At 42.8% G+C, this 18,512-nt stretch overlaps 1 protein-coding gene across 1 annotated transcript in view; it reads right to left on the bottom strand.

Moving 5' to 3' along the window:
- Positions 1-1,811: 1,811 nt before the first annotated feature.
- The window catches only part of Kcnk9 (potassium two pore domain channel subfamily K member 9), a 124,979-nt gene continuing 108,278 nt past the window's right edge, over positions 1,812-18,512 (bottom strand). The window contains exon 3 of the mRNA XM_057792459.1: positions 1,812-2,130. The gene's annotated coding sequence lies outside the window, so the exon portion shown is untranslated. The remainder of the gene's footprint in view (positions 2,131-18,512) is intronic.

Here is an 18,512-nt window from a genome sequence, read left to right on the forward strand (position 1 = left end):
CTCAGTAAAGTGGTTTTTGACAAGCAAGCTTCAGAACACAAGCACGCCATGATACTTTCAGTTTTCAGAGGACAGTGTATAACTCTGCGAGGGTAGCCAACCAAAGTTCGACATCCTGAGCAGATTAACATACATAATTTTCTGATCATCCAGAGTCTGTAAAAACCTGACAGCCCAGTGCCAAGGGATGGTGATTTTGGTATCCTCTCCCTGTGACTGTAGATGGCCATGTCCTCTCTCTCCTGTATCTTTACGTGGCCTTCCATCCATATTTGCCTCTACCCAAATTTCCTCCTTTTACAAGGACTCCAGGTTGGACTGAAGCTCATGTACACAACCTCAGCTGAACTTCAGCTAGCTTCTTAAAGTTATGGCTCCAAGTACAGTCATGTTCTGAAGGACTAGGAATTAGGACCTCAACATCTGTAATTTGAGAATCTCAGTTCAGCCCGTAAGAGGCATCTGCACTGTGTGTGGTACCCATGTGTGAGCACTCATGTTTATAGCATATATAGATGTAGCTACAAAGAGAGAAAGCAACGTTTGGGAAAGTTCACAAAAATTATGCACATTTTACTCAAATGAATGAGATAAACAAACCTCTCTTTAAAACTTTGTTGGTCTCATTCTTGTTCCCCCCCATACACACCCAAGAAAATAGATTCATTTGAACTGAAAAGAATAAAGTGTTTTTATTTTTTTTATTTTTTTTATCTTTTTTTGTTTTGTTTTTTTTTATTTTTTTTATTAATTTATTTAATTATTAAAGATTTCTGCCTCTTCCCCGCCACCACCTCCCATTCCCTCCCCCTCCCCCAATCAAGTCTTCCTTCCTCCTCAGCCCAAAGAGCAAGCAGGTTTCTCTGCCCTGTGGGAGGTCCAAGGACCACCCACCTCCACCCAGGTCTATTAAGGTGAGCATCCAAACTACCTGGGCTCCCACAAAGCCATTACGTGCAATAGGATCAAGAACCCATTGCCATTGTTCTTCAGTTCTCAGTAGTCCTCATTGTCCATTATGTTCAGCGAGACCGGTTTTGTCCCATGCTTTTTCAGTCCCCGGCCAGCTGGCCTTGGTGAGTTCCCGATAGAACATCCCCATTGCCTCAGTGTGTGGGTGCACCCCTCGCAGTCCTGAGTTCCTTGCTTGTGCTCACTCTCCTTCTGCTCCTCCTTTGGATCGTGAGACTTCAGTCCAGTGCTCCAATGTTGGTCTCTGTCTCTGTCTTCTTTCATCTCCTGATGAAGGTTAATATTCAGGGGGATGCTTATATGTTTTTCTTTGGGTTCACCTTCTTATTTAGCTTCTCTAGAATCACGAATTATAGTCTCAATGTCCTTTATTTATGGCTAGAAACCAAATATGAGTGAGTACATCCCATGCTCCTCTTTTTGGGTCTGGCTTACCTCACTCAGGATAGTGTTTTCAATTTCCGTCCATTTGTATGCAAAATTCAAGAAGTCATTGTTTTTTACTGCTGAGTAGTACTCTAATATGTATATATTCCATACTTTCTTCATCCATTCTTCCATTGAAGGACATCTAGGTTGTTTCCAGGTTCTGGCTATTACAAACAATGCTGCTATGAACATAGTTGAGCATATACTTTTGTTGTATGTTTGGGCATCTCTTGGGTATATTCCCAATAGTGGTATTGCTGGGTCGTTTTTAAAACAACATGGGGAGGGGTGCATAGCGTGAGACCCCAGGCACTTCATTATGTTAATAAGGCAATACAGACACAAAGCCTGCCCAGTTTAGTAGCGCATCCAGATGGTTAAGCTTGGAATTACAGCCAAATGAGGGCGATTGGGATCTCTTGAGGGCCGTTCCTCATCCCTCGGTGAGCATCATCTGGAGGATGAAGCATCTGGCAGTGTCGTCTATGCCGGTTAAAGTGAGAAACCAGACAAGAGAGAAGACCAAGGAGCCAACTTTGTGATTGAAGCTTCCAAGCGGATGCCTGTGCTGCTGTGTGAACCTGAAGTTCATTTTCCCTCCCTGGGTTTGCTTTCATCAACAGTCAAAGAAAGAAACTTAGCTCAGCAGAAAGTTAATCAGGCGTGATTTCACAGGAGGCTCACAGGACAGGACAGATGACTAACACACCCTCACTGATGAGGAAAAGTCTGGAAAGAAGAAAAGGTGATCAATAATGGTATAAAGAAGACAGAGGAGAAGAATCAAGACAAGATAAGAGGGGGCTAAATGCCCAAGAATGGTGTGTACCAGTTTCTCTCTTACAACCAAGATTAAAGGTACAGTTACAGGCAGATAGACATGGATTCAGTTAGGTCACCTCCGTCACCCTGAATAGGGGCTTGGGGAAAAAAAAATCACCGCTTTCCTCAGCCCAAGCCTCACGTTTAATGTGTGCACTGTTGTGCTCTGTGGTCTCATGATGGAGATAAGATGTATCTGCCACACCAGTATCTGCCACAAAATAGAAGAGTCAACCAAGCAGCCAGAAAACTGGGAAGTGCTTTTCTGTCTCCTGCCTACTTCCTTTTCCTACTGGAGATGGAGCAACTGGCTGGGCCCCAGAGATGGAAATCATCCAACAGTGCAGACGAACGGTGGAAGGATGCATCATGAAGAAAACAAAGAATTCAGCCAAAGCAAGGCTATAATCGTGTGTGTGTGTGTGTGTATGTGTGTGTGTGTGAGAGAGAGAGAGAGAGAGAAAGAAAGAGACAGAGACAGAGAGACAGACAGACAGACAGAGAAGGGTATATGTACGTACAACAGCAGGTGTGTGCACGTGCATGAGGAGGCCAGAGATAAATGATAGGTCTTCTTTTGTTGTTTTCCACTTCAATTTTTGAAATAGTGTTTCTCACTGAACCTCGAGCTAGACCCACCTGCCCTCAGACTCTGCGGATCCTCCTGTCTTCTGTCTCCTGAGCTCTTGGATTGAGCGTGGATACCACAGAGCTCAGCATTTTATGCGGGTGCTGGAAAGTCAAACCCAAGTCTCCATGTGCACACAGCAAGCATTTGACTGATGGATTCATCTCCCTAGCCTCACTAAGCAGCTTCTATGCCTAAAATATTTTCCATACTTGGCTACTAACAGCAACATCGAAAGCAATGCATAGAGCGTGACAGTGGGGGCTTCTTCTGCCGCTTCTCATTTTCTTTTCCTGATGCAACTCTTGTAATTAAACACAAATCCTGAATAATGCAAACCTATAATTCATGCAAATTGATCCCTAATGAGAGGGAAACAAGCCAGGATTTAATTTGTTGAACTTGTGGGGGATAGGATAATGAGTTGTAAAGAACAGATGCAAAAATCCATCCACTTTCATCTAAAATGAGCCCAGCATTTCATGTCTGCGTGCACTCTCATAAGCTTCTAATGCCTTCAATGCGATTTTAAATTATTTTGAAAGGGAGATGATTGCAAATCAAGGATCCTCGGAGTTACCTGCAGGAAACCTCGCTGTGTTCCCAGGTCCCCGGTGTTCCCCATAATCTTCACAGCCTCATGCCTATGACTTTCGAGCTCTGCCGGAGGCCTTGATCTGTTTGTTAATAATAGGTAACCAAGGAATTCCCCAAATCAGGTCTTGACCAAAGCTTCAAGATTTTGTAGAAATGGAAATTCATTCTAAACAACAGGGAGACAGCAAAGCACCTACCCGCACTGTTAGTTGTGTTAGACAGAGAAGAGCATTGGGGGGCAGAAAAGCCATTTAAGCATGAGCACGCATGTCTAGTTTAGCATGTAATGGCTGGAAGGAGATTGCTTTCCTTTTCAAGTTGATCCTTCTGGGAACACAAGAGGAGCTCAAACACAGAGCACACCTCAATGGACCCTCTCCAAGTACAGTTCCCCCACCAGAGGTACAAGCCTGTCTCACCAGAGCCAGCAATGCTTCTCTGCTGGAACTAAATGAGGGCCCAGTGTGAGCTGTGCAGACTGTGATGGCTAATGCTCTTAATACAGTCTCCCTTGAGGTTGTGATTACCACTTCACAGAGGCGTACATCTTCCCCCAAGACAATTCAGCAGTATGGCTTAGCTTATACTGTTACTTAAAGCTGTGTTACTAAGGTGAGAAGGTAAATCAGCATTGAGAAAAGGCCCAAAGCACAGCATAGGAACAGGGGTCTTTCTCCGGGGGAGTCACTTGAGCTGCACCCCATTCCCACAGCAGTGAACTGGGAAACACATGCTGATGTCCTCTCTCATAAAGGCATATTAGAGACTTGACGTCCAAGGTTTTCAGTGGTGATGTTACTCTAGACTCTACCTATCACGTGCCAGATGCTGCAGACTCAGGAGGAGGACTGAGTTCCCGTGAATGACTCCATCTATGCAGTTCATTCACCCACTCTCTTTCCCATTCTGGGAATGGTGAGAACAGTCCTCAAAATCCAATGTCTGTCACCCCTCCAGGAATTCTTTATAAGACTGGGAGTCCCAGGTCTGCTAGGCCAAGCATTTCCTTCATGAGTCTCATGAAAAAATATTCAAGCAGTTATAATAAAATATTGGTCAAGATCTGCCTCGTTGGGCACAAGACTTTCTCTTTCCTGCCAGTCTGCTACCAAATAATGACATGGAGGCTTCTTACTAATTATGAAAGCTCAGCCTCTAACTTAGGCTTGTTCTTAACTAGTCCTTATAATTCAAATCAACCCATTCCTATTAATCTACATCCTGCCGTGTAACTTGTGACTGTTACCTTTCCTCCTGCACGCCCTGCTTCCTCTGCATCTGGCTGGTGACCCCGCCTTTCTTCTTCCCAGAGTCCTCTCTGTCCCCAGAAGTCCCACATAACCTCTTCCTGCCTAACTATTTGGCTTTTTTATTAAACCAGTCAGAAAGTGCCATGGCCAAGACACATCTTCACACAGTGTACAAATATCCCTCAACAATTGGGGACTACAGGCAGACCTTGGAAATGCAGCACCTTCGGTTCTAAACCACTGTGCCAAGCAAAAGATCACAGAAGAATAAATCTCACAACCTTGATTTTCTAATACATGTAAAAGTTATGTCAATACTCTACATTAATCTAGGTGTGCAGTTATGCCTAAAAACAAGCAGTATACCTCAATTTTAAAAATAATTTAGGGGACTCAGGAGTTAGTGATTGCTGTGAACATATGGAGACATGAATTTATGTTGGGACCATTTGGAGTCCTGGCCTCCAGCTGCTCTTCCCGGCTAGAGATCTTTACTTTCTTTCTGATTTGAGTTACTAAAAGCTGTGTCAAAGTTGTTTACCAGCTCTGCTTCACGAGCACATGTTGCCTTGGCCTTGGGGATCAGAGGATAAGGTTTTTACCTGTTGGCCCACTTGACTGTTGGGTATATAAGCCTCCATGGTGCTATTGAATATAGGGCTTCTTACCAGTTACTAGAGGTCCATGTCTCTGTCTTTCTGCCTGTGTGTCTCTGGATGTTTCAACCTCCAGCCCCTTGCCCGAAGCTGGCAAACTGTATGGTAGTGCATAGAGCGCAGACAGGTGCGGTGCGCTGCAAGTCTGAATCACCAGAACCCATGTGATAAGCAAAGCATGTACAAGACTGTAAACCAGCACTGAGTGGTCAGGACAGGCAGTTCTCAGGAGCTTGATGGCCAAGCAGCCTGCCTTGCAGACACACATGTATATACTACATGTACACATGCATATGCTTATGCACACTTTGTTATTAAAAGTCTCTTCATTCTCTAAATATTGGAAAACTGATCCCAATGGGTTTGCTTCTCACATGGCAGATCAGCACAAACCTTCAATCTCTGAGAAATATAGTATCTGCAGAGTAAAATGAAAAGCTGTAAGGAGAGGTATGCCTGTGTAGGAGTCTCCCCTCATCCAGATTTTGTATTTTACAATTCCAGATATCCTTAGGCAACCACATCCTCAAAACATTAAATGACAAGTTCAGAAATAATAATTCACAAGTTTTAAATTCTGCACCGTTCCTATTAGTGGCATAGAAGCTTATGTTATGATGTAACTTCTCTCTTAGTCCACTGAATGTATTCACGTGGTATATGCTACCCATCTGGTAGTCACTAAGTGGCCAGTTAAGTTATCATATCAATTGTCACAGTATCACAGTGCTTATGTTTAGGTCCCCATGTTTTACTTAATAATGATCTCAAATCACAAGAATACTCTTGCTTGTAATTCAAATTGCCAAAGAGAAGATGCCAAATTTTTCCTTTAATTGAAAAGATAAAAATACAATAAGACTTTATCAAGACAGATTATGGTAACTACTCACATAACTTATCTTTTTTGTTTGTTTGTTTGTTTTCCAAGACAGGGTTTCTCTGTAGTTTTGGAGCCTGTCCTGGAACTTGCTCTGTAGAGAAGCCTGGTCTCTAACTCAGAGAGATCTGCCTGCCTTTGCTTACTGAGTGCTGTGATTAAAGGCGTGTGCCACCACTGCCTGGCTCATCACGTAACTTATCTTACAATCTATTATTATAATCATCCTACTTTACGATAATTTGGTGCCATTAATCTCTTACTCTGCCTAATTTGTAAGTTAAAACTTTAGCGTGTTTATGTTTAGCATAAGAAAAAAGACATCGATAAATAGAGGAATGGGCCTTATCTCAGAATTAAAGCACGTTGGGGTCTTGGAATAAATTTCCCATGGATAAATAAGGGCTTCCCACTGTGCCTATCGGGCACACAACCCATCATAGATTTCAAACTGGACAGATATGGAGAATCATCAGGGAGATCCTGGAGCACTGTGCTGAGCAAGTCAGGCCTGGTCCTGAAGATACCAAAGGAGTTGTCAGTCCTTACAGGAAATCCTCCAACCTACCAACCGCCTGTGCTCCAAAGTGACCCAAGGCAAAAAGATAGGGTGGATCCTGTTGTAGTAAACTATACATAAAGTAGATAGGCCTGGAGCTGCAGATGCCCTCTGCTGAGGTTAACAGCAAGGATCCAGTAAAGAGGCTATTTTAAGATTAAGTTAAGGAAAGAAAAATGATCAGATTTTGAAATCTGTTCACTTGACCAAGGTTTGAAGATCTTTCTTCCAGTGACTTCATTAGTTCACTGACATCTGAGGTTAAATATAATAAAAATACTGAGTGTATCTATCCCACTCCACCACTGGAAATGTGCAGAATCCTAAGGGCTGGGCATCTGCAGTGTGCAGATGAGACATGGAGCCTGTGCGGTAAGAGTCTGAAGAGCAAGGAGAGAGCGCCGTTGCTATGGGCACTGTGCAGAGATGTTCCTCTCCAGTATGGGCTCAGGAGATTACAAGGAGGGCTGGGGTGTAGCTCCATAGTAGTGAAAGGCACTGGGTTCTTCCTCCAGTACACACACGCATGTCATGTGCATGCAACATACATACACACTCACAATTATAAGTAAGTACACTGCCTAAAATCAGCTTGAATGGATAATATTGAGGAGGAGCTGCTTGGAGACCATCTCACCTGATGAGAAGTAATTTGGATGGTTCCAAACTATGGACCTAATGAGCCTTACAAGACATTCACAGCAGAGCAAGAACTGTGTGAACACAGTGGTTCTGTTTCCTTGAGTTTAAACAGAGGAGAAACAAATGTGCTCAGAGGGAACCTGCTTGCTTGGAGCTCTGCTATTCAGTCACAGGGGTAGAGGCAACTCCCCCACCAACTGCATTCTGCTTCCAACAGTATCACAGCCTGCTCTCCCTTCAGGGTCAAAGTCTCTCTGGATGGGAAGTCACTGAATAGATTCCCAACTCCTATATCCCTTATCTGGGTTGAACCATGACCAATATTTGTAACTCCTTAGAAAGTAACAAAAATACAAAGAGCTTTTCACAAAATTACCAAGGACTATGGTTGTCTAACTGCAAGGATTAGATAACCTAGTATTATGTGCAGCATAGGGGTCATGAGGATGTGGGTTCAGATCTCAGCTCCACCACTTAGTAGCCTTTGGGAAATGCTGGGTTGGGTAGATTATTTAGTTCTTTGTTGAATTGGGTTTTGATTTTCTGTTCAACAGAATAGACCTTTGGCACACAAACTTAAGGTCAGTCTACACCCTGTATATGTTTGCTTTATGTTCTTATTGAGATCTCTGATATAAGCAGAGGAACTGGTGCCCGGAGCAAGGATGATTCCCCGTGTGAAGATAACCCCACAGTTTGGCTACTACGAAACCACAACGTCCTCTTTGCCCGGTAACCTTCTCTCATTCAAATCTCCCAGCTATTTTTTCCCCTTTTCAGCTATTCCAAGACCATTACCAATTTGGAGCCCACTTTTCAGAAGAAAAGCTACATAAGATCCATCTTTCTTTCTCCTAACACAGACAGTTCTTTTATGTTAAGCTTTCAAGAGAAAATGTGTTTCATTGTGAATGATTTTCTTGAGATGGGGTTATAATCGGAGGCTGTGTTTCCCGGCCACCCAGACCCAAATAATCACACAGAAACTATATTAATTACACCACTACTTGGCCAGTCACTTAGCTGTATTACTAATTAGCTCTTATATCTTAAATTAGCCCGTTTCTATTAATCTATGTATCAATAGGCTACAGCCTACTGATAAAGTTCAAGCATCTTTCTCCTTCAGGAGCTAAATGGAAATTTCCTTGATTCTGCCTATTTTCTATATATTACTTCCAGCCTAGCTATATTCTGTCCTGCTATAGGCTGACTTTACTCATTAGCCTATAAGAGCAACATAGATACAGAAGGACATCCCATGCCATGGGGGTTTCAAATATGTATCCCAGGCTAGCCTTTTCCTAGCTATTCCCCTGACCCAGCCTCCTGAGTATTGGGATTATGGGATTATGGGAATACGCTATTGTGCCTATGTTACACTTTTAGTGTAAAGGCTTTGGATTCACAGGATCTACTTGGTGTATATATTAGTGTGATAATACATTGGGTTTCTGCAGCCCAGGGAGTTGAGACTGACCTCACCAGCCAATGTTTAGATGAGACCTTTATTTTTTTATTTGTAATTTTTTATAATAATAAAATGTTTAATAAAAAAGAACTTTGTTGCTTTTCCTGTTGCTGAGATAAAATGCCCTGACGAAACAGCTTAGGGGAGACGCGGTTTCGTTTGGCTCTCAATTCATCACAGCAGGGAGGTCCTGGTAGCAGCAGCTGGTCACATGACACCTACAGTCAGGAAGCAGAGAGTGATGTTTGCTGGTGCTCAGCTTGCTTTCTTCTCCTCATGCAGGATGCAGTCCAGGACCTAAGCCCAGTAAACAGTGCTGCCCACAGTGAGGGTGGGTCTTCCCATCTCAGTTAGCATAAGCTAGATCAAAGGTTCACAACCTGCAGGTCACAACCCCTGTGAATGTGCAACCCACTGCAGTATTAAAATCATAGTTATGGAGTAACAATGAAATAATTTTATGGTTGGGGGTCCCCACAACGTGAGAAACTGTATTCAAGGGTCACAGAGCATTAGGAAGAATGAGAGCCATTGTTGTAGAGGGTCTAGATAATCCCTCACAGCAAGCCCGAAGGCTCACCTCCTAAGTAATTTCAAGATTTTATAAAGTCCCCCTCCCTCATCATCCCTAAGAGTAATCCGGGAGGGGGACTTGATGGGGGAGGGGGAGGGAAATGGGAGGTGGTGGCGGGGAGAAGGCAGAAATCTTTAATAAATAAATAAACAATAAAAAGAAAAATAAATAAATAAATAACAAAAAATGACTAGAAATAAGATTTAAAAAAAAGATTCTATAAAGTCGATCATTAGTATTCGCCATCACAAATACCTCCTTTTAGCATCCAGATGAATCTGGCTCCACCCATTGAGGACCTGGCTTCATGCTCTGTGTCATGACAGCTTCATGCCTGCATGCAGGCAGGATCTAGACTTTTTAAAAAACGAAACTTTGCCTACTTCTTTCTCTTCTTCCTCTTTCCCTTTTTCTCTCTGCAACTCTCTGTGTATCTTCCTTTCTCTCTTTTTCTCTTCCCTCTCCCATTCCCTTTATCGCAATAAAACTGCTCGCTTAAGTTTTGCCTACATGGCGTGTTTGTCTCTCTCCCACCGCTTACCGTGAGACTTCTGGCTCTCCTGCCAAGGTCTCTTGCATACAGAATCACAGGGGGTTCTCATTCACCACTATCATTATAGCCACAACCTCAAGACTTCAAATTCTCTTTGATGGTTTCCTAACTATAGACCTCAAAGATAATTTTCATTGTGCAAAGAACATGTCACAGTCATTTCTGGCATGAATATACTGCCATTTATATAATGTAAATCTCAAGACAGATTATAAACAGTGAGAATGCTAATGTGTCTAACACTTATGCTCTCACAAACTCAAAGAATGGTTGTAAGTTCCAGGAAGTTGACTTGGATTCCCCTCAAACAGGTCAGATGCACCATTCCCAATTACCAGGACCTAAATGACCTAAGCCTTCCCCCATTCCCTGGTCCCATACTCCCTTCCTTAATTACCAGGAATAAGAAAAAACATTTCCCTGAACTTAACCTTGTCCTCTGCTCTGTGAACATCTTGCCAGGTCCAAGAGGCACCAGATGGTTCCACATAACCTGGACAGCAGTGAGGCAGCCAGCTACCCTAGGATGTGTATAAGCAGAGACTGTTCTTTCATTTTCTGGCAACCTGGCCCTGAATAATCACACAAAAACTATATTAATTACAACACTGTTTGATCAATGGCTTAGGCATATTCTTAGCTAGAGCTTACATCTTAGATTAACCGATTTCTATTATTTTATATTTTACCACAAGGCTCATGGTTTGTTGTCTCTCGCTTCTTGGGTGGCTACATGGCATCTGCCTATCTCTGCCTTCTTTCCTCCTCTGTCTCTGCTTGGATTTCCTGCCTTGCTATATTCTGCCCTGCCATAGGGCAAAACAATAAAACATATTCATAGCACACAGAGGGGAATCCCACATCAGATGCAGCTAGCACCCCAGCTTTCTCAGGTCCCCCAAAGATGGCCAATGTCCCAGATCAGCAGAAAGTAGTCTTGAGAACTCAATACCCTCAGTTCCCTAATCTGCCACATCTAATTCCTCACCTTTTTTAATAAACAAAGAAGGGAAGATTGCTAGCATCCAGATGAACCTGGTCCCACCCCTTGAGGACCTGGCAGAGGGCTCTACACCCTGAGTCATGCCTGTATGCAGGCAGGCAGAATGCTGTCTCTTTAAAAAGTGAAACTCTGCCTACCTTCTCTTCTTTCTTCCTCCGCCCCCCCCCCCATTTCTCTGTCTCTCTCCTTTTTTCTCTTTCTTCTCCCATTCCCTTTATCTTAATAAAGCTTTTCACTTAAGCATTGCCTGCATGATGTATTTGTCTCCCGCTTGCCATGAGGCTTTTGGCTCTCACCTGCCAAGGTTTTTGTGTACAGAATCGCCGTGGGCTCTCATCCACGTTTGGACCACTGCCAAGGTCCCCCTCGCACAGAATCAGAACAACTACAATAACACACATTTTTCAAAGTTCATTATTTACAGACATATTAAATGATATATGTAAAACTTGTTCACAAACTTTAGTGAAAAACCAGGTAGTGGGAACCAGGATCAAGCAGCATTTTTTTTCTATCTACCATGATATTTTTTAAAAACATCACTTTTTTCCTCCAAAAAATTGATGCAAACTAACTATAATCTTGGTATCGATAGATGGTTACTAAAAAAATCTACCTAGACATTGAATTGAAGCTGAGGACTCTGTGAGCGTGCTCTGTGACACTGGATGCATTGTAGCCGGCCTGAGGTGGAAGCACTGGTCATTAATCTCCCCTGGAGGAGCAGAAATAGCTTCAAAGGTTTTATTAAGTTTGGGATGTGATACAATCTAAGCCCTATAGGGAGCCCAACGTAAGTCTTAAATACAAATCCTGGTGGGTATAAAACCTAAAGAATTACATTTCTCAGAAACACCTCCTAAAGATTTGTCTTCATAAAGGATGAAGTTTGAATCTGGGGTGACCAAGAACCTGCATGTTCCTGCTTCACTTCCACAAGGTGAAACCGTTGCAGGTCAGAAATCTTGGGTCTGTGCTTTCAAAAATTTTTTATATTTGCAATGGAAAAGGGATACCGTTGTTCTTATTTTTTAAGGACTTTTCCTTTTTAGTGGGTTTTAACCTAAAGAGAGTTTTAAGGAACAATGGTAGCTCATTTGAAGAAAAGTTGTCTGGCAGTCACCATCTGGAAGCTGGCAGTAAGAAGCATAGGAACAGGTTGCAGAGCCAGTGGCCCAAACCACGTGGTGCATCTGCTTGCCTGGCATTACCAAAGATGAGGCCCAAATCCTGGAGGTGTGTATCATTTAGGAACCTGAACTATTGAAAATGAAAATGAGACTTTATACAAAAGGTATATGAATAACTCAGAAAATGAAAATGACTAATAAATCAAATGGTTTCTGGCTCAGAGCCTCCTCCCACAGTTCTCAAGGAGATAGGAACACAGCCTCTACTCATTTTTTCCCTTTTAACTGAAATTCTATGATATCACATATGACCACATCAAGAACTGATTTCCTTATGCAAGCTCTTTTGTCACTAACTAAAATATACAGCTAAGCCGGGCGGTGGTGGCGCACGCCTTTAATCCCAGCACTCGGGAGGCAGAGGCAGGCGGATCTCTGTGAGTTCGAGACCAGCCTGGTCTACAAGAGCTAGTTCCAGGACAGGCTCCAAAACCACAGAGAAACCCTGTCTCGAAAAAACAAAACAAAACAAAAAAAACAAAAACAAAACAAAAAATATATATATACAGCTAAGATTTGATCTCCTTCCATGGCACACAGTGGCCTTGGGGACTTGGGAAACATTACCTCTACTGAAACCTTCTATTGATCAATGTTTCCTGTCACATCTGCCCAGTGCCAAATAAACATAGAGGCTTGTATTAACTATAAATACTCTGCTGACAACTCAGGCTTATTACTATCTAGCTCTTGCATTTTAAGTTAACCTACATTCCTTGTTTACACTCTGCTATTTGGGGTTACTTTTATTAGCATGACATGTGCATTCATCTGCTCCCTCTGAGTCTGCCTGGTAGCTCTTTTTTGTTTTGTTTTGTTTTTAAGACAGGGTTTCTCTGCATATCAGCCCTGGTTGTTCTGGAACTAGGTATTGTAGACCACTCTGGCCTCAAACTCAGAGAGATCTGCCTGCCTTTGCCTTCCGAGTGCTAAGATAAAAGGCATGAGCCTTCTCCTTCCCATCATCCTTAGTTGTGTCACCCCACCTATACTTCCTATCTGGCTACTGGTCAATCAGCATTTTATTAAACCAATTTGAGTGACAAATCTTCACAGTGTACAAGGGAATTATTCCACAGCAACCTTTCCATAACAACTGTGCACATAAGATCTTTTGATCTCCCTGTGGTAACTCCTCTCAGCCCTTCCTATTCCTGAACTACAACACGATGTTGTTCTCATGTCCAGATTGATGCAGCCATATCAGCACTCCTGGGAAAGGCACTGGACAGAATATTGATAAACAGTATGCATACTGTGTGGTAGCCTGGTCTTATCGAAAACACCATTCTTCTCTCCAGAAGCTGATGGGGAGATGTAGCTCCCTCCAAAATTGAATAAATGTCATTGATCATCACCTGGGTTTAAAGACCATGTACTCAGTACAGAGTACAGGGAGGTATTCTTTTCTGGAGTCCCAGTTTCCCGCAGTCTAGCATTGTGGCCCTAAGCAATCGCTTTGCCTATGAGAGTCAATGTTCTCCCTGTGATGTGGAGAACTCTAACAAACATATCTACCACTCGTGAGTTATTTGTCCTTAGAGGCATTTCTCACCCTCCTCTTCCTTACTAGCTATTATCCAAATGTCACATTCATCCTACGATACTAAGTGCTAATAAGCACTCAACAACCAAATGCCAAAGATATACCTACCAGATACACAAGATGTGCTGTCTATTTTGCTATGATAGTCAATCAATCTTGATTGTCAGCCTGATGGAATTTAGAATCCTCTAAGAGACAACTCTGGTGTACCTGTGAGGGAAATCCCAGAAAGTCAAACAGAGATAGGAAGACGTGACTGTGGACAGCACCATCCCTGGGCTGTAGTATGGCCCTGAATAAAAAGGAGAGAATGAGCAGAGGACCAGCATTTCTCTTTGCTTCCTGGTTAAAGAAACAACATAGCGCAAGCTAAATCCCACAGACATAATCAGAGGCCCGTATCTCTCAGGTGATTCTAGATGTTGTCAAGCTGACAGTTAACGCTAACTATTCTGCCTCCCCACACATCATGCTTGTTCTAGTAATCTCCTCTGTGGGCTTCTTCATTCTTCTGCATTCCATAACATGTCCTGACTTGGAATCTGCTTCATTGTAATCAAAATACATGGCTCACACTCATCATGTTTCTTCTTCTACCTGTAACTAGCAATATCCAGAAATAGTAGCCCACCGGACTGGTGGATGGACTGTCCTTTTAAAGTTGGAAAGACAACATTAACTAGGACAGAACTTTGCAAAGTTGGAATCCTCCGCTATACTCTTTGATGTATGTTTGAGCTTGTAACCAAAATCTGATGCTGTTTTTCCTAGCAAATGCAGGAATCCAGAAAATTGAGGGTGAAAGTAAATACCCTCATCATGATGATGAGACCTGGTAATTCACTCACAAAATGAATTCTTACATCCTGTGTTGAAACTTTGGGTGTTGGTGAGTTAGATGTTTAGGTCCCAGACATGGAACTCTTCCATTAGGTACACGAAATAGGTCTAATTACCGGGTCTAACCATAGCTGACTTTTTCAGGTCCCTTGTGTTAGAAAACACCAAGCACAGATATGCTTTCCATTATGGCTAGAATGATTGGCTCAAATTACCCAGGAGAAATGGCCTGACTGCTCAGGGCAGAGCAAGGAGAATGGTGAGTGGCGTCCAGCCGAGGTCATTAGGATGCTTCTTAATGCATCTAGGCTCCATGGTAAGTACCAAGGAGAGGTAGCAACAACCCAATAAAGATTAGGACAATCGAGGACACAGAAATTTCAGAAATAAAGACAACCACACCAGGTCGAAAATTGGTGCTTTTTAAAATACCAATGTGGAAAATTTTTCATATGTGGTATATTTTCCCATTATAAGACCCCAACAGGAGGCTGGTTTAGGATAAAAAATAACTTACAGTGGTAGAAATAGGTGGTAAGAGATGCAGGCAATGTTCTCAACAGCACGTGGAAATGAGATCGTAGAGCTGTACATATTTTAGTATGAGCCATGCTTTCATTTGTCTATTCCTTTCCACTCTTTGAGTGGAGAGTGCTGTTGAAGCTTAACCAACAGTGCTGCTGATGCTTAACCATGTAATCTAGTTCATACAACTCGTGAAGTCCCCAAGGAAGGACCACTTATCACCTACAGCTCCTTGACCTCGAGCTCACTCTTCCGTCTCCTGTAGCCACAGTCGGTGGCCAGGTGGCAGCATTATCCTTAGTGACACCATAAAGCCTTGCTTTATGCCAGGCAGCAGCCAACAGATGTTTAAAAGATTTATGAGTGAAGAGTTACAGGATCCCTAAGTGAGATGCTTTGGTTTCCCTAAACCTATGCTCTCTTCAGTAAAATCTACCTCTGTTTCAAAGGTTAGCCCCAGAAGGTCAGTTCTTCCCATGTCCATTCAATGAGACATCCTAGGATGGGAATATAGGCCTGAAGAAAAGGGGGAATCTGGATTTTTCTCTTCTCTCCATGTGGCCAGAGGTTCATTACCTCATGCCTCATAAACGACTCTCTCTCAGGGGAAGGGGATGGGGGCAATAGGTAGCCTCTACTTTTCCAACAGGATTCTAGCCTCTGAGATCTAGTAACAGCACTGTTTGCTTTATCCTTCCAGAAAAATACAGACAGTGATACCAGCTGTTAACAAAGCTAGGTTGATTTACCACACCTAGCATGTACCACTCTCTTAATCCCTTCCATAACCACTGGCCAACATTAATGCCTTTCTTTTTGAAACCCTGGGAACAGTATCTGTTGTCTGAGGTCTACATGACTGACACACTACTTGCTGAGTTCTTATAAAACGCCAAAGCTAACATATTCAATTACCCAGTAAAATACTAGGTCTCAGGCCAATGCCCAATAAATGGCAGTTTTATGGATAGATTGTTTAGTAGGAGAGACCAGCCTGTGTAGATCTGAAATCGGAGTCTGTCACTGGTGTCACTGAGCACAGCCTTTAGAAATTATGTGCTTTGTGTCCCAAATCTGTAAAATTTGGATAACAATAGTTACTCAGGGCTGGCAAGATGATTCACCACACCAGCCTGATGAACTCCCTGGGACCCACTGTGAGGGAGAGAACTGTTTCTTGAAAGATATCCTCTGACCACTGTGTAAGCTATTGTACATTTGATGATGATGATGATGATGATGATAAAACATCTTAAAAAACAGCATTGCCTGCTTATAGAGGCACTGTAATATTAACTTGGTTCGTATAAAGTATACAGAATGGTCTCAGATCCAAATAGGTGTGCTGACCCATACCATTCTTATTTTAAAATGTTGGTTGCAGAATTCCAATAAGAAAGGGAACAAGAGCACCTGGTTTCTGCCAATTGGAATCATATCACTCCCAAAACTAGACATTTGATTCTTAAAAGAGCTCAAGAGGTTAAGATGTATGACCCTGGGGAAACAGCCAAAATCTGGACTCTCTTATTCCTTAAAGAAATACAGAAATGCATGGTGAAGGCTGTGTGTGTATATGTGTGTATGTATGCATGCATGTATGTATGTATGTACATATGTGTGGAAGCAGGCTTTGAGGTCTTATATATGCTTACGATACTACCCAGTGTCTCAGACTGAAAAGCTTCTGCACCCCACTAAGCCTCTCCACCAATGCAATAATCTGAATCAAACCAAATCATACTGAATTAGAAAAAGCCAAGTTTAATGTATACCATGCTCCTGGATAGCTTTCCAGCCCCTCAGAGAAGACAAAAAAGGAAGACTGAAAAACTGTGTTTGTTTTCTGGGGGGGGGGCAGTTTAAATGCCCTGTGGAAGTTATCTTGAGCATCTCTGGGGAGGGGTCTTCCTTTGGCAGGCTTTCTGAGGTGCAGAAGGGTTTGGAGAGAGAGAGATGGGGAAGGGAGCTTGGGGTGGAGCTTCCATCTAAGCATTCCAGACTCTTTGGATATATGGATGCCAGAGGCTGGAGTGAGTCTTCCATCCAAACACAGACCACTTCCTGTTGCCTGAAAGATGTAGGACTCTCAGCTACTTCTCCAGCCCTTTGCCTGCCTGCATGCCACCATTTCCCACCGTGATGATAATGGGCTGAACCTGTAAGTCACCCCAATTAAATGCTTTCCTTCATAAGAGTTGCCATCGTCATGGTGTCTTTCCAAATTCTGGAATTTTGAAAACAAAACAAACAAAAAAGGAAACAAACAGAAAAAGACAAAAAAATGAAAAGCAAAACAAACAGAAAATAAAACAAGACAATAAAAGCCATAACAAAGCAAAATGAAACAAAGAGTCTGCAAAATTACCCATCAGTTCATTTGTGTAGACTTTGTGTAGGCCTGGGCTTCAGGCAAGCTCTGGAGTGTAGCTGAAATACCCAGTAGCACTCCAGTGGAGAAAACTGGTTTTCCCTTTATGCTGGCAGCTCTTTGAGTGACAAGACAGTGCAGGCAGTGAATAAAGTGAAGACAAGAAAAGAGAAATTGGAAAGGAGAGACGAGGAGACCCTATGAAGTCCTGTTATCTGCTCATTCTGCAGAAGCCAGAAGAGTGTGGACAATAGCCATAGCACCAAATTGTGAATGGAGGTTTGGAGGAACTTACATACGGCCACGGCACTGAACTGCAGATAGAGACTTGGAGGAACATCTCACAACGCATTTAAATGTGTGTTCACTAGAGCGGAGCATCAGCAGAGAGCAAGCCAGGGGCTCTGCATTGATCCCCAGTGGTAGCACAAGGGTGGAGATGGGGAGGAGCGTGAGATCTTTAGTGATAATGCCATATGCTGTATGTAAGTTCCCAGCTGAGACACCTGAAGAAAAGCAGTTCCTGCCACAGCAATGCTGAGGGCAGAGCACAGCCCACATTCCTCTTGTGCCCATTGGGATTGATCATAATTAACTTAGCGTCTTTCTTTGGAGTCCATTAAAATACTTGAGGATCTACAGGCCCCTTCAATTAATTTTACTTATTAGTTTATTTATTTGAGGTAAGGGCTCATATGGCTGACCTTGAACTCCTGAGCTTCTACCTCTGAGATTACAAAGCAAGTATGCCAATCTTGGCTTCCTTCCCCTTAACAACCAAGGTCACTAAAGTGACCTCAAGGTTTTCCAAATACCAAGTTCCAGCCAAGGGACTCCTTCAGTTCTTTCTGACTCTGAAGATCCTGCCCTGGTGTTTTATGATTGGTGTTTCAGGCTGAGCCCTGCATTCACCAGCAGCAATTTCTGACATTTGCTACTGTCTCGTTGTTGATGATAAGAAAGGGCTGATATGCCAGTTTTGGTAGCTCACGCCGGTAGGATTT

Source organism: Chionomys nivalis, chromosome 17, assembly GCF_950005125.1.
Source record: "Chionomys nivalis chromosome 17, mChiNiv1.1, whole genome shotgun sequence".
Taxonomy (NCBI): Eukaryota; Metazoa; Chordata; class Mammalia; order Rodentia; family Cricetidae; genus Chionomys; species Chionomys nivalis.